The sequence below is a fragment of the Hydractinia symbiolongicarpus genome, chromosome 8, assembly GCF_029227915.1.
Source record: "Hydractinia symbiolongicarpus strain clone_291-10 chromosome 8, HSymV2.1, whole genome shotgun sequence".
NCBI classification, from domain to species: domain Eukaryota; kingdom Metazoa; phylum Cnidaria; class Hydrozoa; order Anthoathecata; family Hydractiniidae; genus Hydractinia; species Hydractinia symbiolongicarpus.
In genome coordinates, this window is record NC_079882.1 from 16,209,296 (window position 1) to 16,233,370 (window position 24,075).

At 34.7% G+C, this 24,075-nt stretch overlaps 1 protein-coding gene and 1 long non-coding RNA gene across 3 annotated transcripts in view; one reads left to right on the plus strand and one right to left on the minus strand.

Annotated features, from left to right (window-relative positions):
• The first annotated feature begins 1,883 nt into the window (after positions 1-1,883).
• Positions 1,884-24,075, plus strand: part of LOC130654847 (ELKS/Rab6-interacting/CAST family member 1-like) — a 76,881-nt gene continuing 54,689 nt past the window's right edge. The window contains exon 1 of one of the 2 annotated variants that reach the window (XM_057457490.1): positions 1,884-2,024. The gene's annotated coding sequence lies outside the window, so the exon portion shown is untranslated. The remainder of the gene's footprint in view (positions 2,025-24,075) is intronic. The other variant, XM_057457489.1, reaches the window with a different exon arrangement.
• On the minus strand, positions 3,911-4,216 carry LOC130654848 (uncharacterized). Its single transcript, XR_008984507.1, has 2 exons — positions 4,161-4,216; positions 3,911-4,077 (listed from the first exon to the last, which is right to left on the minus strand). It is a non-coding gene; the product is annotated as an uncharacterized LOC130654848 (long non-coding RNA).

Sequence of the window (24,075 nt, forward strand, 5' to 3'; positions counted from 1 at the left end):
TGTAGATGCTCTTCTGATTGACAAAAAGCACGTGCACCGCTATCTTAGGATTCTTCTTCTCGAACTTGCCTATCTTATTCAGGGCCATTGGAAACTCTTTCCCAGTTATATCGATCTACAAAGGGTTCAAGCTTTTTCACACGCTCCGGATGATCACTAATTTCTTAATGATACAATGATGCTATCACAGCCCACTTGAAGTACTCTTCATCTGTATTCTTTGGATTGATTACCGCTTTCTATTTTGCAATCCACGATGTATGAAGCACCTTGCGTCAGTATCAGTTTATGGAATTCGATATCTAAGTGTATGATGTGATCTAGAGTGAAGCCACTTTTTGGCAACGCTGGATGCTCGAATTAAGTCTTGAGGTGCACAAACATGCCCTGCAATAGCTCTGCGACGTCGCTGCCTTGAAAAATTTCTGTCATTCTACTGTTGAACACATTCTCTACCTTCACCTCGTGAGTAACCCTCCTTTCCTTGTCGTCTAGCACGATAACTACCTCTTCTTTCTTTTTCCACATCACCCACAGGTGCATCTGAAATTTAGCAGCATCCAACACTTTCACCTGCGCCTTGACAAGGCTCTCAACCTTCTGCTTCACAAGCTCGATATAACTGTCGATGTCAGTCTTACCTCGCTCCATCGCTTGCTTGTGCTCTACGGGTTCAGCGCTTTCGACATTCTCCTCGCCATTCTCTTCTTCAGCTTCCTGCTCCACCTCACCTTTCAAGGTCTTTTTGGCTCTCTCATATATAGCCGTAAATGCGATTCTTCACCTTTGAAAAAGCGCTGCTCACTGGCTTTCTGATAGACTCTGGCACATAGTCTACAAGCCAGTCATACCACTCGTTGAACTTAGATTTCACCACTGATCGGTTTTTCATCATCTCTTGCTGCTCAAAAGTATCCATGTCTTCAGGCTTAGGGAGTATTGCCACCTAACCCAGAGGCTTCCTTTGTCCAGGTCTGCTCGGAGGCCTTACTGGAGTCTCTAATACAGCAACAAGCTCTGCCTTTTTGAGCTTATAATTCCCTCGCAAGCCTCGCTCCTTTGCGATGACTCTCAATTCCTTGATGGTTTGATTGTTCATCTTTATTATAAATTCTAATTCCAAACAGCAATTTTCTGGTACAGAACTTGAATAAGGGAAATTCCCTTATTCGACGCATGCGCAAAGTAAGTATGACCTCATTACTTTCAATAAATTCAACGCATGCGCAAAGTGAGTTAGGGAAAGTACCTTTAATGAATATGCGCAAAGTAAGTTAGGGATTGTGTACGTGCGCGTTCGCCTTGGCCCAGAACCGCCAATTTATACGCTTTCACTTTCCTGATTTTCTTCAACTTATCCAGTGTAGTTCCAATCGTATAAAGGCTGTTGATTGACTTAAACGAACTACTGATGTTATAGTTGCATGATTGTTTCATGTTTGTTTAAAAACAAAATGTTGTTTCTTTTTGTTTCCATTAGGTTTTTTTTGTCCCCGATCCTTTTTTGTAATCTTCCTTGCAATTTATTAAGGTGGTAACAATGAGAAAAAAAGTTCATGATAAAAGAAAAAGTCAGGGTAAATTCTTAGTCGGGTATAAAGAATTGGGCAAAAGTCGGGGAAAAATTTCAGGGGAAATTTTGGGAAAAAATTAAAAGTCACTTGCAAAAAAGTTAGTCACTCCCCCCCCCCCCCCCCGGCGATAAGGTATGGAGATTTATGCCCACCCGGATTGTCAGAGACTGGAGAGCGACCAAAATTTGCTTTAAGTCGAATCTCCACTGGACGATATTCGCGACGAATGTTGTGACGAAAAGTAGAAGCTAATTCAACTTTTCGTCATGACGAAAATCGCGACCAATTTCGAGTATTTATGACGATCGTCGTAAAAAACCTCCCGTGGAGACTCGCCCTAAATATTACCCGAAATGGTGCAGAGGACAACACGGGTTGGAACATCCAAAACAAGGAAAAAGGAAAAGAACAACACAATGATCCTGCAAAGGAAAGAAAGAAAGACAATACGTGAGTATGGGTTTCTCGCAGGGGTTATTTCAGCCCATTTCAATTTATTGACACCCTGAAGTGGAATAGTTAACAACCCTGGCTCTGGCTGGGGTAATATTTGATCAAAAAATGCAAGGGAGGAGAACATTAATGACATAAATAGAAAAATCTTTATATATATACTAGTCGCTAAGGCCCGTGGAAAAATCCACTTAGGCAAAAAAAAAAAAAATGGAAAAATAGGTTTTTAGATGTTGGCAAAATTAGTTTATTCGTTGTCTGCAATAAGAGGTTTTCTCATATGTTTTCGATGAACGCCCGAGGAGATAATAAGGGTTTAAAAATTTTGCTGATGTCAGCGGAAAGACCTGCAAAAAACACCCTAAAAATGTTTCATATCTAGCTAATGCCTTCATTGTATAGATCTATAAACACTGATCAAGAAAAAGTATAGGATCATGCTTAGGTAAAGCTAGCCGTACCTAACAGCCGTACCTAAGCCGTACCTTAGCCGTACGTAACTACACTTTTCTTTTTAAGGTGAGGTAATGTATTTTAATGGAAAAAACTGAGCTAATCGTAGTGGTAAATTTGTTGTGTCACTGAATTTCTGTTTCTCAATCGCCAATGAACCCGCAAAATACGAAAAATGTTAACGAAACATCTTGCTCTTATAGAAACCAAACGGGGGAGAGCGCGGGAAGGTGATTCCCAAATCGACAAATTAAGTACGGCTGGCAATAAAAAGGTGGTTAGTACGAGCCGAGAACTTTAATGCGACTTATCAAGTAAAGTAAAAATAAAGGGGATAGGTAAGGAAAAGAGAGGAAAAATATGAAAATTATAAGACAACATATATTTTACGGTTGGGTCCTATCATATAAAAAACAACTTTAAAGGCTAAAATATGTACAATAAAAACGAAATTAAGTTAAGTACGGCTAGCTAAAATAAGGTATGGCTGGACCATATTAAGGTATGGCTAGGTCCTATCGTATAAGAAACATCTTCAAATGCTAAAATATGTTCCATAAAAACGAAATTAGGTTAGGTACGGCTAGCTAAAATAAGGTACGGCTGGACCATATTAAGGTATGGCTAGGTCCTATCGTATAAGAAACATCTTCAAATGCTAAAATATGTTCCATAAAAACGAAATTAGGTTAGGTACGGCTAGCTAAAATAAGGTACGGCTGGACCATATTAAGGTATGGCTAGGTCCTATCGTATAAGAAACATCTTCAAATGCTAAAATTGTTCCATAAAAACGAAATAAGGTTAGGTACGGCTAGCTAAAATAAGGTACGGCTGGAAAATATTAAGGTACGGCTAGGTCCTATCATATAAGAAACAACTTCAAAAGCTAAAAACGTTCAATAAAAACAAAATTAAGTTAGGTACGGCTAACCAAAATAAGGTACGGCTGGACAATATTAAGGTACGGCTGGGACCTATCATATAAGAAACAACTGTTGTGCAACAGTCAATGATGAAACCTTCGATAAAATCATCGCCACTATCATCAGAAGTCGACAATATCGAAGTAATATGGAGAGAATGTCATTAGCAGCGTCAAGGAAGGAAGCCCTGGCCAAGTTCTTACCCAGTATTTTTTTGAATTGTTTGGCAATTGGGTTAAGAGTCACACTTATTTTGGCTAGCCGTACCTAACATATTTTCGTTTTTATTGAACGTTTTTAGCATTTGAAATTGTTTCTTATATGATAAGACCCAGCCGTACCTTAATATTATCTAGAAACGTGTTCAAAAATTGTGTGACGTACCTTATTTTGGCAACCGTATTTAAATTTAGCCAGCTGTAGTCACTTTTAGCGCTAGCTCTAATATTGTCCGCAGCGTAATAATGTTCAATCTTACTTTACTAATGTTTTTCATACATTCAATTTTAAAAATCTCTTTTGTATTTGTATTAAAATCATTTTATAAAAATTATAATACATGTAAGATATATTATTATCGGTATTTCATCATTGAGGATTCCCTGGGGGTTACTGGGGCTCGACGATGGAGTGCTCCATTTTGCATCATTTTTATCGGCATAGATATTCACCTAAAAGACGAAATAAAAGCTAGACAATTTAACTTTGATATACATTAACTACTAATTTTAAGCTTAGAAGCAAGTGGTCTTACACAGAGCTGCTAATTACGAATTTTCTTAAGTACGGCTAAGGTACGGCTAAGGTACGGCTAAGGTGCGGCTGTTAGGTACGGCTAGCTTTACTTAACCTAGGATCATGTATCTTTAATTAAAATCACTGTTTACTTCCGTTTTAAATATATACAGAAAATGAGCGAACAACTTAAAGTGTGAAAAGGTGTACAGTACCACTCGAATGTAACTTTACATGTACGCGATAGTTATCACCTTCGCATGAGCTTTCGGTAGCCTTAGAACTTTCGTTGTTATTGTTAACCTATTGTTAAATACATGAGCTATTTTTGCATGTTGAAAACAATAGAGTTCATGTCTTGTGCGCGAAATTTAATTAGCTCATGTGAACTGTGTGTGTCCCATTGTTGTATTTAATTGCTACAGTCGTCAAGAGATCCACGAACGAAAATAAAATTTAACAAAGGTTTATTGTTTTTACTAATTTTACTTAAAACTTTAAAAATAAAAGCTTTTTTAGATCGCGTTTTAAAAGTTTAAAAATGAAAAACGGCGATAGAAAAGATTTTAAGAACACATTTTAAAAGTTTAAGATTGAAAAACGGCGATAGAAAAGGTTTTTTAGATCGCATTTTAAAAGTTTAAAAACGAAAAAACGGTGATAGAAAAGCTTTTTAGATCGCATTTTAAAAGTTTAAAAACGAAAAACGCTGATAGAAAAGATTTTTAAGATCCCATTTTAAAAGTTTGAAAACGAAAAACGGCGTTAGAAAAGCTTTTTTAGATCGCATTTTAAAAGTTTAAAAACGAAAAACGGCGATAGAAAAGCTTTTTTAGATCGCATTTTAAAAGTTTAAAAACGAAAAACGCTGATAGAAAAGATTTTTAAGATCCCATTTTAAAAGTTTGAAAACGAAAAACGGCGATAGAAAAGCTTTTTTAGATCGCATTTTAAAAGTTTAAAAACGAAAAACGGCGATAGAAAAGCTTTTTTAAATCGCATTTTGAAAGTTTAAAAACGAAAAAACGGCGATAGAAAAGCTTTTTTAGATCGCATTTTAAAAGATTAAAAACAAAGAACGCTGATAGAAAAGATTTTTAAGATCCCATTTTAAAAGTTTGAAAACGAAAAAGCGACGATAGAAACGCTTTTTTAGATCGCGTTTTAAAAATTTAAGAAGGAAAAACGGCGATAGAAAAGCTTTTTTAGATCGCATCGTAAAACAAAATGTTCTCACAATTAGATCTGTCAAGAACGTCAAAAGTTAGATTTTTAGATTTTTCTTTCTTTGGTATTGAAATTTAATTTGTTTTCAAAATCTTATCGTAAAGGGGAAAGTCCTGAAAGTAGGGTTTTTCCGTTTGCGCTGTTAAACGTTGCTTTTTATAAGGAGAACTTTTAAAAGTTTTGCATGTTAAAAAATATGCTTCGATGATAAAGAATTATTACTAAAAGTTTTAAAAAGTAACAACATTAGTTTTTTTTAAATATTAAGTGTTCGTTCTTTTTTCTAAAATAATATATTTCAATAGCCTTCGTGATCTTTAACACTTTTAAACAATAACATGCATGCTACATGTGACAACAAAAGGATTCATCAAATCTTATTGTTATGACTCGCGCACGTTAGATTATGTTTTAAAATTTAAGAACGAAAAATGCCGATAGAAATGCTTTTAACATGTTATGTTCGTTCTTTTAAACAATGTGTTACATGTGACACGCACAATGATAACAATAGAAAGCAATTAAGTTTGTGTATAAACAAAAAATAAATGAACAGTCTTTATGTGGACATAAGATCGTTACATGAGGTCGTAAAACATGTAAAGTTACATTCAAGCGGTACTGTATTGCATCTTGTTTAACACCTTACATCAAAAACCTTTTAATTAAAAGGTTTGCACTGTCATGTCATATTTCAACTAACTGCTCCTTGGCATGGCAAAGGAGGTTCTAGGAAAGGCCATGGCCTAGGCCACATGGCCTGCCTGCGAAATCATTTTTTTCCAAAAAATTAAAAATTAAATTTTTATTTAAATTTTTGCGTGTATTTAGCGCAGTATAAATGTATTTGCGAGTATTATAAGATTTGCGCAAATTAGCAAGAAAATAGTAAATTCCGCATTTTATACAAAATGTAGATGCGCAATTATTCTGTAAATTCTAAAATTACTTTTAGCAAAAGCGTACATACTTTTTTAGGAAAGAGAGGGAATATTCATTGAATAATTTATATAGTCATCAAAAATGCTGCCATGTTAGTTTTCACAATCACGAAACAAGAAGAGCTTCTAAAAACAGGTTCACTTTTCCCTTGGTCAACACAGAATTTGTCAAAGAGCCTTCCCGTTTAGACCAGCAAAAGAGTGGATTAATCTTCCAGACCAAGTGACCTGTAATGAAAGTCTGCTTTCTTTTAAGACTTCCATCTCCAATGTATTTGGGAAATTCTAATGGAGATTTAATTTAACGTTTTAATTTTTGTTTTTAATTCTTTTTTTTTTTTCAATTTTATGGAGCTAAACTACGAGTTTTGCTCGTGTTAATTGTGGTGACAGAAGTACAGATCTTTAGCAGTTGTGTTTATTATACATTGGGTTTATCTTAGTCATTGAGGATTTCTGGTGGAGCCTTGCACTATGGGAGTTGGTTTTTACCTATAGACCCAATCGTGAAGGGTGCCAGGAATATTAGTCTCACTTGCCTGCAAAGGAACTGGACCGTTTTCAGGGCCTGATTATTAATGACTGCATATAAAACTCACACCTCACACTGCACAAGTTCTTCAGATGTACCTTAAGCTTACAGTTAGGTTTGAAAGACAAGGACTTTTAAGATTTAAGACATTCTTAGATACCTAGCTACAAGTTTCTACTACTTAAGGCAATAATCTCAAGCAGCAGTTGCAAAGCCAAATCTATCTATCTAGTCATCATCCTTCTATCTATAATGGAGCTAAACACAGTTTAGCTCACGTTAATTGCAGTTCCCAATACTTGATAGTTGCTATGCAAATGAATCATTAAGGGTACACAAGGTTGTCTTGCTCACCCAAGGCATCTTTGTCTCAATTAACCAAATCAAAGCTATGTGTCATAACTTGAAGCAACTTTCTTGTTGTTAATACTTTTGAGTAGGGGACTAAAGGTTTGGGTATAGTCAGTCCATATTAGGAGGTTCTAAGTTAGCCAATCAACCATCCAGGGGCCCTATAAATAGGAGAGAGTTACTCTGATTTAGCTTCTCACCAGTATTAGCAATAACTATGTAGTTTTCTTTTTCATGTCTATTTGTTAAGCCTGTTATGGCATGTTGAATTATCTCGTCGTAGTTCTTGTCAAAAATATTGCCTCATAGATAATGAATTTTCATTTGGGGAATTTGGAGGTGCTGGGGTGCCCTGGGCAGCCACAAAGTGTAGAGATGTGCGTGTACCCCTGGAAGAGTATGGTGAATTAAGTACAGGTGCGAGGAGATGAACAACGGTGCACCACGCGAACAGGACAGGTGACTGGGGAAATAGCAGCAGGGGGATGCGGCGCTGACAGTCAGAGGTGGGGCACCAAGAGGTAATAACAGGTGTGAAATGCAAAAGAAGCTAGAGCTCATAAAGAGTAGGTTCTTGTGAGGTATGATAAAGGAAATGGAATCACAGGAGAGTAGCTCCGGACGTGATTGAGAGATTAGTTAAGCCAGAAAACACTACTAGGAGAAGAGCTCCGGATGTAGTGGAGAAGAGCGAATTTATTGGGAACACGCACGTGAGCTTGAGACAATATCTTCTCTTCAACCTAGCATCCTCACCCGATTCCGCCAAGTTATCCTCAGTTTATTCTTACAAAATTGAAATAAATTTTCTACTCCAAGTTTGTGTTTTTATTGGGAACTACAGCAATTAAGGATAAGGAGGATCAGATGAAAAGCTTTGGATATTTCATCAGAAGAAGCATTGCATGTAGCCAGGTCAGTTTTTTTCATATATACTATTTACTATCTATTTATATTAGAAGAGTTAAGGCAATGCCACTTTTAAACTATACAAGGCAAAGGGCATGTCTTATGCAACTGTGGGCCCTAGCATAGCATTAATAGCATACTTTTTTCTGAACAACCTGGTTAGCAGAGTAAGGCATTTTGGAATAGGAGCGGTATTGATGAAAGGGGGATTGACTCAGAACCATCCAGAATGACCCAGAACCATCCAGAATGAACCAAAACCACTCAGAATGAACTAGAATCACTCAGTGACCTACGATTAAATTGAACAGGAAGTTTGCCCTGGATGGAACAATGATTTACATCGGCCACTTAACTTTACTGTGTGGCAAGAGGCTACTTTATATATACAGTACTGGAATCAGGACACCTAACATGCGCGACATCAACGATCCGCGATCCTATCGTGACCATCCCATAAAAAAATAATGATGCTATCGCGATCGTCACTATTAATCGTGATGCATGATGGATCTTGAATAACATTAAATATATTAAACAATAGATGTGTATAGCTAATCTTGTGTCTTTGTTTTTTTACATTTAAAAATTCTTTTGCATCTTGTATTTTTATTAGAAATTGGATTTTAGAAATCAGGTGACTCCAACTTAATTACTTGGTCTACACGCGAAGTAGATTGTAGTTTATGGTCTGTCGGTCAGCGAAATAAAAATAATTTTATCAAGAATGTATATATAAATGGTCGGAACAACAAAAAAATAAACATCAACAACGGAGGAGGGTGTTATGACAAGAATATTTTTCTATGTATGTTTTGCTTTTATTAGCGAATGTTCAATTAGCGAATGTCCGATTTAATGAAAGTTCATGGAAAAATAAGAATGTATGGTCGGAACAACAACAACAAAAATAATAATAAAAAATAACAATGGAGGAGGGTGTTACAACAACCGCTTTCTATGTATTTTTGCATAACGCACGCAGTTTATATTTTTTAGTTACGAAGGAAATATAATAATAATTTGTCTCACTAAAAAAATGTAACTATAAGGTGAAAAGATAAAAAACTTGTTTTCAAAAGTTATGCAGCAAGTTTTTTTTGTGTTGTTTTGAATGCTGTGCAGCAAGAATTATTCTTGTGCTGTTTCGAAAGTTATACAGAATATGCCTGTGTTGTTTTGAAAGATATACAGCAGATTATACTTAGGCTTTTTCGAAATTTATACAACAAGTTTTTATATTCCCATTTAAAATAATAAAACACAAAATTTATTTTAATAAAAAAGTTAAGTGTTCTTTTAATGTTTTTTGCACAGTCTTATAAGAAAATGAATATTTAAGTGCAAAAAAGTTTCACTGACTATAGTTTAGTTGACAATATTTAAAGTCTTTCACAACATTAAAATTATTTATTTTTTTCATAACGGAGGAGGGTGTTACGACATTCGTATTTTATGTTGTTTTAATTATTTTTCTAATATCATTGAAAAAGATTTAATGATATTAATTATTTTTCCTAAATGATATCGACTATGAAATTTAAGATTTTAGCAAGCAGCTTAATTTTAAACATATATTAATCATAACGAAGGAGGGTGTTACGACATTCATAATCTTTTTTTTTTACTAGATGGGATAAGAAAATGTTTGTTTATTGATATTTTTATTATTTTTTTTTTATCGTGAAAGTTAGGGTCGGTACAGTACTGCACACCAGTGCTGTATATGTGAACACAAAAAAAACGATTCATGACTATGACTTTGGATGTATCACAACCTCCTTCCTAGCACCTTTTCCAGTTGGGTGTATCACACAAACATTGAAAGCCTGAAGATATCAGACCAGATCACCGAGGTCCAGTATAGGAGCGGGACGTCAAACATGTTTTTGGCAGTTTGAAATTTGATATCCCAAAGTGCTCTCGGGAGGAGAATGTTACACAAAATTTGACTTCTGTTCATATATCTACACAAATTGCAATAATCAAATGAGACATTCACCCAAAAGGCTAGGCTTACGTTACAAAACAAAACAGGGATTACGACTACAATAATATTTTTGCCAGAACAGTATATACAAAAGGATAACTTTGAAAAGAAAACTATATACTATAGCTATAGTAAAACTTGATACCAATGGATTAATCCTTTTTCTTCCTCATCTAAAAGCGCTTTGCATAGGAGAAACCATCTATATATGTTGCTGCTGCAGAGGCACAGCAATGCCAGCCTCCAGGCATCACTGAAAATTATGTTTATTTTGTAGTCTGTGTGTAGTTTTATTTCCATTGTATGTTCCTAGCTTTAAGTTTTATGTTAAATGTTACCCATCACTAACTTTATGTTACTCAGGCTACTTAAGGCCAGTCCTTTTTTATTTCAGGGCCTTTTTCAATAATTTAAGTTATAAAGATTGTGGCATAATTTATTGGCCACCATATCATTATATGAATAGTAAAACGCAGAATTCAACTTTTGTGAAAAATTTTGATGTCATAAACCTGTTTTACCCGCAGTTTTTTTAAGGGGTTTTCTGCACCATTAAAGGGTCTTTAATTTCGCCGGAAGTAGCATAAACACAAGTCTTGGCATGAAGTGTCTTTCGAATACTCTGTATCAAATTGAACTATTTACCTCTCGCGAAGATATGACGTAGTCAATTTCAAAAAATAGCTTTAGATTTACTAGAATGCGCGCTTTTGACATTTTGGCGATTTATATAAACTTACAGCAGGGTTATCCTGTAAATAGACCAAAAATTATAGTTGTTCAAGGACGCGGAAAATCGCTTGAAGAAAAGCGCAGCAAAAGTGCGTTTTTGGCATATGACATCATCAAAATGTCTCGGAAAAATTGAATTTTGCGTTTTACTATTCATATAATGATATGGTGGCCAATAAATTATGCCAGATTCTTTATAACTTGAGATATTGAAAATGACTCTCGAATTAAAAAGGACTGGCCTTAAGTAGCCTGAGTACATGTTGGCATTTTAATGTAATGTTATTGCTGACTTGTTCCTCTGTTCCTTTGCTGGTAAAGGCCCATTGTGTTACTTGTAAAGTTCTTTTGTTTTTTATATGATTAGTTTGTTGCGCTTTACATTTTTAGCAAATAGTGCATTCATGTGTGTATTGTTACTTAGTACTTGTGTATAGCTGCTTGTGTAAAATGTTGTTTGGTGGTGGTTTAGTCAAAGTGGTTTAGTAAGATGTTTTGTTTCTATATGTTTCTATTAATATATGTTTATTTTTAGTCTCACAATGTCCCACTTGATTCCCATCTTGTTTGTTGTGCTGGGTATATGGGCTCTTTGTTTAGTCTTGTTTCTGGAAGATGGAGGTTTTTGTGCATACGTGCTTGTTTGCTTTCTTTTTATTATTTGCTCTTTTTATATTTTTATCTATCGCATGTTGAATTAGTTCATTTCCGTTTGAACCAAGCAAATAGTGTCCACTTGTTTGTGCCTGCGACACTAATAGTAAACCACTATTTAGCCAGACAACAGAGACATGTGCAAGCATGTCTATGAAGTCCTCACTCCGAAAAGATCTCAAAAGTTAACCGAAAAGGGTAGACAGTATGAGATTGGCCTACTCCGGGAAAAGAGAAAAAGCCAGAAAAAGTCTATTAGACTCTAGATAAGTGAGTTAGAAGCACTTGTGAGGTCAAATGGAGATAACGAATTTTTTTATGGATAAGTTTAATTTTCTAAATAAGCTCTTTAAGAATTTTATGAGTACCCATGCAAAATGTTTGATACTGATGAACCAGGAAGGTAGAGTTTCTGATGGTAGGTCTGTTGATGAGGTTGACAGAAAAATAAATGCCCTTCGAGGAGAGTGTATAGTTATATGGAAGAAGAACATCTTGTGGGCGCTCCCAAGTTCTCGCGCCAGTATGAGATCATCATCAACTAAAAGATCCATTGAGCTTAAAGTGAAAGAAGAAAAGGCTAGGATTGCTGAGATACAAATTGAAGCTGGCTTTTTACAGAAACAGCAAGAGGCAGAACTAACAAAGAAGCAAGTACAAGTTCAGCTTGACATGGCAAAAGCATCTGCTAAGTTGAAGATATACTCAGAAGAAACGAAATTAGAAGAAACAGAAGTTGAAAAAATTGGATTACCTGACATTCCAGTAGGTAAGATGAAAACAGTTAGTGATTATGTTCGAAGCATCAACCAACAACAAGATTGTTTAGAACACTGGGATCAATTTAGCCAGCAAATACCACAAGGCAACAGAAGTGAAAAAGTAGAGTTATTTCAAGAAGGGAAATAAAACAATATGTGTGGGCAAGTTGATCAGCTGACGGATTTAGTAAGTCGTTTGCAAGCTCCAGATGTAGAGTTGGATATCTTTACTGGTGATTCATTAAAGTATATGTTTTTCATTACAACCCTTGTTGAGGCTGTTGAGACTAAAATACAAGATGAAAGAGGCAGACTAAGACTGTTAAAATACTTATCAGATTAACCATAAGACTTGGTCAGTAGTTGTATCTACTTGCCTATAAACGTTTGCTATATACAAGCCAAATCACTACTAGCAGAAAGAACAACTCATTAAGTCTTAGCAGATTCTACACCTTCTTGTAAAGTTTAAGGCTACAATAACTTACAGTGGCAATAATTCGTATGATAGTTCATACTTGATTCAGATCTTGCATTCAAAGTTATACCTATCTACTTGCAAGACAGATGGAACAGACAGGCTCTACCAGTGATAAAGGCTACTGGTGCAAAAGCAAAATTAAAAATTTTATGCAGTTGCTACAACAAGAAGTTGATCTCATTTGTGACCCAGTCTATTCGAGGGAGGCAAACATAGACACAGACATCAACAGTGAGAACATATGTAAGAAAGAAAATAAGGTATTTCTTTTTTCAACGAATAAAAGTACTTGTCCATTATGTTTACTGGATCATAACCTTGATGATTGTGTTATATATCTAAGAAAAACAGTAGATGAAAGAAGAAGGTTCCTATTTAAAAGTACACTTTGCTTCTCATGTTATTAACCATCAAGCTTAGCGCATTCAGCAAAGAACTGTAGCAAAAGACGAACTTTAGTGTGTGTAAGGGAGATCATCCATCAGGGTTGCCTGGATATATGGATGACTTCAAACAGCTCTCCAAAAATGCAAATAAAGCAATCCCTCCTTCTTGTGGCGTGTACCGTTTTTATCTGTGAATTTGTGCACTCCAGTGGTTTGTAGTCATCTTTTTTATTTTGACAAAACAATCACGCGATGCACATCTGAATATAAAAAAGATTACCATTTTTCCGTTGGTACAAATAAGAAAACGGCACATAGAAGGATTCTATGAAGTTTGTTTCACAACCCAGTGATTCCTTGAAGAAGAAGAAACCAGCAAGTGTGGGAAAAAAAAAGCCAATCAGGCTGTATAGACAAGATCCACATCTCAGGAATTTTTTATTAAGGATTCTATGTGCCGTTTACGAGTACTTTAGCTCCATTTGTGCCAAGTGACTGGATCAACCTATGAATGGAAATTTGTACATTGAGTGAGATGCCCTGAGTATATATCACATAACATACACATATTTTCATTCTATTCCTAAAAATGTAAAACAAAAAAAACATCCATCATTTTTTACGTTCGAAACTTATTCTCTAATAGCAATGTGAACAGAACATGCTAAAGTCAGTTACTAATCATTTAATATTCATGCATTTAATTATATAATGAGTATTATACCTTGAAATGCCTGTACTTTTCGCTGAGTCTGTAATTCCCTGCTTTGTATACTGCTCTTATTTCTTCAGTTTCTTGGCAACAAATCAATTTCTTAATGATCTCCACAAGATTTTTCAAAGACGTTTTCTTATTTTCTGTTCTCTTTTAATATACTGTGCAAGGATTAGAAAGGGTTGTTGGTATAGAATAGTCCCTCAACACCTGAACCTTGCACTCTCTATCACACTTTTTAAAAATTGTGACTTTCTTTTGCAGTTAAACCAGGCATGAAACCCAGGAGCAAGATCATGACACTTATCTTTCAGAAATTTCAGCAAACTTTCAAACATAACTCCCCCTGAGGCTGAAGCAAGACCCAGTTGTCTTGTGAACCACTCTGTTGTTCCATAGATCAGCAAGTGTTACCTTAGGTCTTTTTGTGTTTAGTTTAGACAGCTTTTTCTTGTCTCTGTCTGCCATATGCTTAACACAGAGAAGATTGCGTAAATTTGGCATAACTGATTTGAATCCGAGATATAGATAGCCCTTTCCATATCAGTTCCTAAGAAATTCAATTGTTGTAACTTGGGTTTCACAGCAATCATCTCTAATGATAAACGTCTGAACACATCTTCTTTTTTTGACATGTGCAGAATTATTGGACCAAATATCCATGGATGAGCAAGATCATTATTTAACAATGTTGTATCTATTAACTAAATACTATCATCAGCCATACAAAACTTTGAAATGTTTGTCAGTTGTCACTCTGTAAAACATGGTATGGTATAATGTTGTGAAGTGATGAATCGAACAAATACATTTTCATTTTGCTCATCTTGCATGACGGATATGATACTGTTTATATCATCTACATTCTTCGGCTGTTCATCATTTATTTTTGTTGTTTTTTGGATGTAAAATTGAAAGACATTTATTACAGATCCAAGCACAAAATAACAACAATTCTCAGAATATATTCTGTAACACACTTGTTTTATTTAATTTAAAAAAAAAATTTTTTGCGAAGCAATTGAGCTTCGCGAGCGAAGCGAAATTGTGGAGCACGTTTGCTACGCGAAGTATACCAAGAGAATTATTGAGATTCTCAAAATTTCGATAGAAAAAAAATCATATAAAATCAGCGTAAGGAAATATGACTGATACTTTTTCACGAAAGGTAGGTTATTTTTTTGTCTAATAGAACAAATAAGTTTAGACCGAGTAGCTGCAATAAAAGTTATCTAAAAATGCCAATAAATAGGCTTTGTACCCCCCTACCCCCTGTCTTCTGTACCCCCCCCCCCACTAGAAACCCACTAGAAAATATTCTCATCTCCGAAGTCGTTAACGCGAAAGTCTATTATTATGTGCACTCCGAGTGTTATTTTCCGGTTGAAAGAGTGTACCTTACGACGCGCATCCCCTTAATTTGTGACATTTTCAACCACTACGGATTGTACAACTCGATGTATTGCATTTCTTTCAGAATGAATTTACGTCGGCCAACAGTGACAATATTGTGATTATTATTAATATTTAATTTTATAATTCTGTGGAAATTCTGTTTAGTTTCGCGCGATCTAAATTTCTCCTCGCCGCATTATATCAAAGAGAAAGAAAGACACTAGGGACAACTATTGGCTAGTTTCAATTTTGCTTGCAACTTTGCGTAATGCTTCGCAACCTTTTTTTTAATTTCTAGTTTTGGTTCTTCACTTTGTGATGAACATTGAAATGGTCCACCACGTTCTTGAATAGCAGCTTTGTATATTGTAGCTGGTCGTTTCCTAATTTGTATTAGTTTTTTCAGTGTTTCTAACTTAAAAGGAGCAGTATGTATGTATGGTTGAGTTAATGAATTGGCAGATTTTAAATTCCCATGGCAAGGCCTAGAAAAATCTTTAGATTCTTGTCCATCCCATTGACTTGAAACAATTGAATACTGTAGGAAATTGTTGTTTAGTTCATGCTCAACAAGACACATGATGTTTGTGAAACTGTTTTATGTCGTCTATAAATTCGATTAATAGTAAATACATCTTTTGGGTGGACCTCAAAATCAAAAAATCTTTCCTTTCTTTTTTTTCACCAACCATTTTCCTTCATTAGAACATCTTGCCTTGAATGTATTATCTCCGTCAAAATAAACATGATTCGTTGGTGACCCTTCGTGAATATATGCACCATTGTCGTCAGCTGTATTGTCTTCAAAACTGTATCGCAGAAGATCTACCATGAATAAGCCATTTTTTTGTGACACCTTTCGGTGGCGATGGTTATCCATTATAACATCTTAGGCTGAGGTGTTTGAAGAATGATTTTCACATAGTTGTGCTACTTAAAACTGCCTTGGTAGAACTCTATAAAAAATACATGAGAAATATTAGAACAGTGTGTATGCTTGAATGATGCAAATGGAACCAGGAAAAAATAATAAAAACTGAATTGGAAAATTGAATTAATACAGTTAAAAACAGATTGTACACAACTTCCAACAAATATCTAATAAGTCATAGTTAAAAAAAAAAATAATATTAAAAAAAATGAAACTAGCCTTATTTTCAAAACCATCACTATCATTAATATTCACAGTGTCTGATTCGGCATCACAAAACAATAAAAAATACAGTAAAATATTGAAAAGAAAATTCCCTTGAAAAAAAAGTAATATTTTGAGATAAAAATCTTTTGAGATTCAAATTCATGTATCCATTCAAATCACTATTTTCAGATGGTGATAGCAGAATCTAAAACCATAAAAAATTATACAAAATTGAAAAGCATACTGAAAAAACCTAATGCACTTAGGTTTTTTGTTTTGGTACATGTACGAAAATATATAAAACCTACACTATTATTGTGAGCATTTTCATTGTTGATGTTTCCATCCAAGTCACTCACAGATGTAGGTGGTGATTACAACTCTAAAAAATAAAGAAATATAAATTTTGGAATAAATTATTTGAAAAGGTTAAAAAAGGCTAGGTAAGTAGGTAAAGTATAAATATTTTTGTTTAGAGTGAAAAACATAAATTTCATATATTTATATAAACTTACATCAGTTTGAAAATCAGTGATATCAATGTTTACACCAATGTTTACACCAATGGCAGTGTCAAAATCACTATTATCAGCTTCACTATGTTCATTATTTCTGTACTTTGATTTACGATTTGGGGACACGGAAACATTTTTCTTGCAATTGCAACAAAAAAATTTTTGCTTCAAGCACATGATTTTTTTACTCGTGTTGCAAGGGTGCTAGTTTATGAAACAATTTTGCATGAAGGCGCTCTATTTGGACAAGATGTTTGCTTCGCTGACAAATTGATGGAAATTGTCATAATTTGTTTAAAGAGCTAAAAGAAGAAGATTCACAAGGTTTTAAAGGTTATTTTAGAATGGACGTTAAACATTTTTAATGAGTTCATTCACCTTCTGGCCGCAATCTTGCAAAAGTAAGATACCAACATGAGAGAATGTAAAAAACCTGAGGAGATGTGTTGCATCACCTTAAGACACCTTGCAAGCTGAGAATCATTCAGATCCTTGGAATACCAATTCCGGGTTAGTAAGAAAGCAGTATCTTATATAATTCAAGAAGTGTGTGTTGCTCTTATCCATGTTTTCAGAAAACATTACTTTAAAACGCCAAAAACAACAAAAGAGTGGATGAAGATATGGCATTTTCCAAATGGATTGGGTGGAGAGGAGAGAAAGCATATTGTTTTACAACAACCAGCTCTGTCTCACATAGAAACATATACTTAACAGGAACCCGAACCTGAAACCTTTTAACCATCTTATCTTGCCTTTTTCCTTTTATAGGCTGTTTACAAATTATGACATTCACGTTTGATATCTCCTTTTGAAAACTTTCCATCGAACTGATCAACCAATTTTCTTGAAGCAATGAATCTTGCAAATTACGATCTCTATATTCAGTGAGGTGGTAGTTCCAAAGGAGTGGATTTAAATTGAAAGAGTTAATCAACATTTCCTTCTCTGCTGAATCAAATATAACTTTTTTCTCTACTTTTCAATTTCTTCCATTAAAAAGGAGAGTTGCTCAAAAAGCTTCCATTTCCTCTTTGGTTCTTTCTCTTTATATATTTTTGACTCTCGATTAAAAGCGGTATGAAGAGCATGGAAGTTTTTGTCAAGGAAAGTTTCTGTATGTTTTTCATCAAAAAGTTGGATCAAATCTTCTTTAACTACATATTTCTCTTCTTTATTCCGAAAGTGGACGTATAAAAATTGATAAGGTTTGATTTTTTTCATCAGAAAGCTTTTGCTTTGGTTGCACGTTTTGACTTTTCGCCATCTTGCTTGTATGTTATAAAATATTTTGGTTTGTTTTGATTTGTATAAACAAAATTGATTGGTTAAAAACAAAAATGGGGTGTATGTTATAAAATATTTTGTTTTGTTTTGATTTGTATAAACAAAATTGATTGGTTAAAAACAAAAATGTGTGGGGACACACATAATCATTCCACTCCTAGTTTTATTCAACAACAGGCATTCGCTCATTTTTAAAAAGTTCTTCATTTTTTTATTCCTTCACCCTCTTCCATGTTTTATTACTTATTTTATCGATATAGCAAAAAATAAAAAATAAAATACACTTATCATAACACAATTTTCTAGGGAGTTGTCACATCCAGAACAAACACGCGCTTTTTCTGGGTATATTATGCCAAGAATACCATTTGTAAACAATGTTTCCCTGCATAGTCAGCATTTCACCAATTTTACAGCAGATGAATTTGATTTCAACACGCTGCTGAACATGGCATTGGGGAGCTGATTGCAAACACAAAAACACCAAACACAGAACTGATTTTATGAAGCTAAAAAGTATGAAAAAAATAGGATAATGATCTTACATTATTGTGATCTAAAAGATTGAATAATGTGAAATTTATTAGATGTTAAAGTTATTTTTTATTAAAGAGTCCTCTTCTCTCTTCAATTCCAAACGAAAAGAACGAAGAACATCTAAAAGGAACAGGTCATTCTGGTTGGTTCATACTCATTCTGAATGGTTCTGGATCAATCTGGATGATTCTGGCTGCATCCCCTGTTCATAAGAACTGAATAGTGAGAAGGGGGGTTCTTAAAAAAAAAAGGGAATGTATATTAAACATTTTATCATGTTGGCATTCCATCTTTGATGCCTCTTTTACCAAAATTGTTAGATTACACCATTCTTGTGCTATGGTTTGTGATGTTCATTGCATTATAAAAATAATAACTACAAATTTAATAAAGTCCACATTTTTTTTTAATTGATATGCATGTTTTGACCTACTCTAATGTCATCTCCAGTCTAAATATTTTACTTAAAGCTGGTAGAATATATAAGTACAGGAATAAACAGAAGCAAAATTTACAAACAATTTTATGTAAGTATTGACAATAAGTCATGTGATAAACAGATGAAATGATATTGTTTTGTAGAGTTGAGTCCAGAAGCAGACAAGGTACCCACACAACTCCTCCAGTATTGTCAGAACTCCTATTGGCCGATTAAAATGTAACTTAAATTCAGCGCTTTTGGCAAACACCAGATTAACTTATAACTCTGCTTTCCGTGTATACAAAAGATTCTGCTATAAATTGTCAACACCTTTAATTCCCCTTCAGGTATTAACTTTCGAATCTTTGCTCCCCACCTTGCGTTAATGGTCAAATGGTCAAAGTTTATCTCACTGGAGTCCAATGTGAGAGCGTTATTGGTCATAACACAATACCAAATATGAATAGACTATGCTTCTTAACGCTTAATGTTCTTAACACTTTAAAAATGAAGATCAAAGTTTTAAATTAACGCTAAAGTGGAAGCGTTATTACCGTGTTATAACAGCGTCTTAACAGAAGAACCCATGGATCGAAGAACCCAACACCTACACTGCACAAGTTCTTCAGAAACCTTACAGTTATCCACCCTCCCACCCTTTTTATATATCGATTTTTTCACCTATTTTTTCTTTATTTTATGTCATCAACACGCCTACAAATAGTTGATGTGAGATACCAACTCAATTTATCACTGTGGTGCAATGGAATGGAATCAAAATCGAAATATCATGGACATCACCATCCAATGCAACTAAAGACAACTGCATCACAACTGTTATGGTGTCACGCAGCACAACACAACCAGACAAATTGCTTCTGCCTCAAGCTTTCCCTGGCATTTCTTTTGGCTCATGTTATGTCAGTGTTTTAGTCCAGAGAAACTGTAGGTAGCCTCTAATTTAATTGGTGGGTGTGTTGGGCCTCCTTCGTCAGTTGTTTAGGCAAGTAATGTGTTGATACAAGTCATTGTAGAAACATTGTAGAATAAAAACACCAGTAATTAGCATGTGCCCAACGCTCAGGACATGTTGATGCGCCTGACATTCAGGGCATCTCTAGTGTAGTCATCATGTGAATAAGAAACATGCGCCTAACGCTCAGGGCTTGATGAAGCCCCTAACGCCCAGGGCATCTCTCATACACGAGACGGTCAGGATATGAATAAAAACACCAGTATTTAGCATGTTGAAGCCCCTGACGCTCAGGGCATGTTGATGCCCCTGACGCTCAGGGCATCTCTAATACACCTGACAATCAGGGTATAGAAGAAAACACTATGATTAGCATGTGCCTGACTCTTAGGACATGTTGATGCATCTGACGCGCTCAGTGCATCTCATCTGTGTCATGCACCTGACGTTCAGGGCAGGAAGACGCCTATAGTGCATATCCTGACGCTGACGATATGCATTATATATTTGTGCATATCCTGATGCTCAAGATATGCATTATATATTTGTGTATATGACGAAGCACGAAGGAGGCACTTTCATACCTACCCATTTCCCAAAAATCTCCATAATAGTCTACGCATACTGAGCGTGTTGTATGTATTCATTTCAATAAAAATACATTGTTTCTATCAATTTGTGTTATTATTTTGGAACCCAAAGCAATTAATTTGTCTTGATATTATTTAACGTTAACAGTTTCTTTATTCAAATTAATCCACAAAGTGTTTTTCACATTTTTTAATGACTGTTTTATGTAATATTAGCTTTGAGCGTTGGTGCAATAAAATATGGCAGTGCCAGCGATTATGTATGTGGAGTTATTATAGTGTTATTATATTTTATCACATCAAATTGGAAAATTATAGCAAATAATGTATTTCTTCTTGTTGTTCCTTTCCGTATGTTGGACCTTCTTCGTCAGACGTTTAGGCAAGTAAGATGTTGATACAAGTCATTGTACCTGACGCTCAGGGCATGTATACATGTGTTCACCATATTTGCTGTTCTCGTTGTGCACTTGGAAACAAACTTGATGCTCATTGAGGTGCGCCTGACGCTCAGTGTATCTCGATCAGCAGCACTTGAATAGGAAACAAGCACCTGAAGCTCAGGGCATCTGCCATACACCTGACGCTCAGGGTATGAATAAAAACCCTATTAATTAGCATTTGCCTGACGCTCAGGATATGTTGATGTGCCTGACACTCAGGGCATTTCTCATACACCTGACGCTCAGGGTATGAATAAAAACACCATAATTAGCATGTGTCTGATGCTCAAGACATGTCAATGCACCTTATGCTCAGGGCATCTCATCTGTCTCATGTACCTGATGCTTATCCAGACGCTCAGGATATGCATTATATTTTTGTGCTTTTTACGAAGCATGAACGAGGCACCTACATTCCTACCCATTTCCCAAAGATTTTTACAAAATAGTTCAATGCAAACTGAATTTGTTGTATCTACTGATCCCAATAGAAATACACTGTTTTCTATAAATTTTGTGTTATTATTCTGGAACCCAAAGCAATTAAGTTGTAAAAGTGAAATTATATTTAAAAAAACATTCTCAAAAGTGCTTTGTCTAATACTACTACATTAAGCAAACTGGTCTGCACCATAAGGGTTAATTACACTAGGGAAAGATAGAGAAAAGCGAATAAAAGAAAGGAATCAACAGGTGAGAAGAGAGAAGAAAAAAAAGAAGAAAAATGAATGACATAATAAGATATTGATTGTTAACATACTTTACCTGTTTATTTAGGTTAGGGTTCTCCTATCCTATATAAACAAACCTTCCTTAAGGTTCAGTTGTCGTCTTTGTTGAGACTATATCTAGAATGGAAAAACAGTTCTCGTTAGCTTCTTCCAGGCACATGGGATTTTCATGCACCTGTTTGTAAATGTGTGAGTTTTGTCCTTTCTAAGCTGTTCTTCAACGCATGTGTGAATATGTCTGGTTGTTTCACCAATATAGCTAGCTTTACAAGACGCACAAGAAAATTTATAAATTACACAAGATTTAAGATGAGAAGAAAATAAAAAATTATGGTGATGGTTCTTCTTCAGCACGTATATATGATCTTCCTAAACTTCACAAAAGCTATTCTCCATCTTCCCCTTCAACTTTTTTTTCAGACCTATCATTCCATCTATTGGCACATATGATTATGATTTAGCTAAGATTTTATGCAACCTTTTGTCACCGCACATACTAGATACACATGTAAAGATTCATTCACTTTTAGGAAGGATGTAAGCCAGGTGAATATTTCTGATTCTTTTTGGTATCATTTGATGTAGCTGGCCTATTTACTAAAATCCCTCTACATGAAACTATCGATATCACAGTGAACATTGTGGTTGAAAAAAATCGTAATATAAAATTTTAAAATATGACCTGAAAAAACTAATTTTTTTTTGTATTGCTTAAACTTATTTCTTGTTTAATGACCAATATTGTAATCAAATAGGCGGTATGGCAATAGGCTCACCTCTGGCTTCTGCATTAGCTAAAATTTTCATGAGTTATAAAAAAAATTTGTTAAATAATTACATTACAAGGTAATGAACCGTTATTCTACCACAGATATGTGGAATATATCTTTTCTGCTTTTTGAAATGTAAATGATGGTATTTTGTTTTTTGATTATATTAACACGAGACACCCTAACATTACTTTTTGTGGAAAACCATGGAAAAGCAAACTTCTAAAAAATTATTGTTTCTTGATGTTGTCATTTATTATTCTTCAAATTAACCACAATCAGTATTTTTCACAAAAAAAGAACGTTCACAGGTCTGTTAACTAACTACGTAAAGGGAACCCGAGGTATAAAATGATGTTGCGCTTATATTATAGAGCCTAAAAAGTTGGTTATCAAGTCTTTTTTAAATTTTTTAAAAAGCTCTTTTCGTTTTCAAGATATTTACATATAAAGAATTTCAGATTTAATTTTGTTCCATAAATTATGATTTCATATTTAAGTAATAGTAAATTTTGATATTTCCTGTTATCAGTAATTTCAAACCTGTTAAGGGATATGCATTCAAACTTTATCAATGCATAGATATTATACAGGTGAATTGATTAACATAATTTTTTTTTGACAAAATGACACTCTTTTGCTCGTCCCAGGCCTTTCCCGATCTGCAAAATTTTTGTAACAGTGACCCAAAAAATATTTTCCACCCGATAAGCAGATAATATTTATATACCTTTAGGTTAAGCACTTACTTAAAAGTTACAATAAGACTGAATTAACCTCTTCTTGATATTTCAAACCACCATACACACATTATTCCAATATAATCGAACTAAAAATAAACAAGATGCAAAAACTGCATAAGCTATGTTGCTATTACAAAGGTGCAACTACAATACATTCACAATAGTAACACATCCGATTCTGTTGTTTAATTTACATCAAAGTGGTATATGCTACTTGGTCTGTGACCACAAACAATGCTAATTTTTAAAGCCTAGTAATGGTGCTATTCCGAGTGAGTGGCAGTCGAGTGTAATAGTGAATTGTTTCAAGGGCAAGGGTGATGCATTAGAAAGAGGTAACTATAGAGGTTTGCAGTTGGTTGATCAAGTAATAAAAGTTATTGAAAGAGTGATAGGTTACTTAGAGAAAGAATTGATATAGATAAGATGCAATTTGGTTTTGTTCCAGGGCGTGGCACTACAGATGCAATATTTTTACTCAGACAGCTTCAGGAAAAGTATTTAGGAAAGAGAAAGAATCTCTATTATGCCTTTGTAAATTTAGAGAAAGCTTTTGCCATGTAAAGTTATTTGGTAGGCTATGAGAAAATTAGGTGTGGATGAGTGGCTAGTTACGTTACAGTCTATGTACAGCAATGCTAGAAGTCGTGTCAGGATTCACTTAGTGATGAGTTTAGTGTAAATGTTGGTGTACATCAGGGTTCTGTACTTA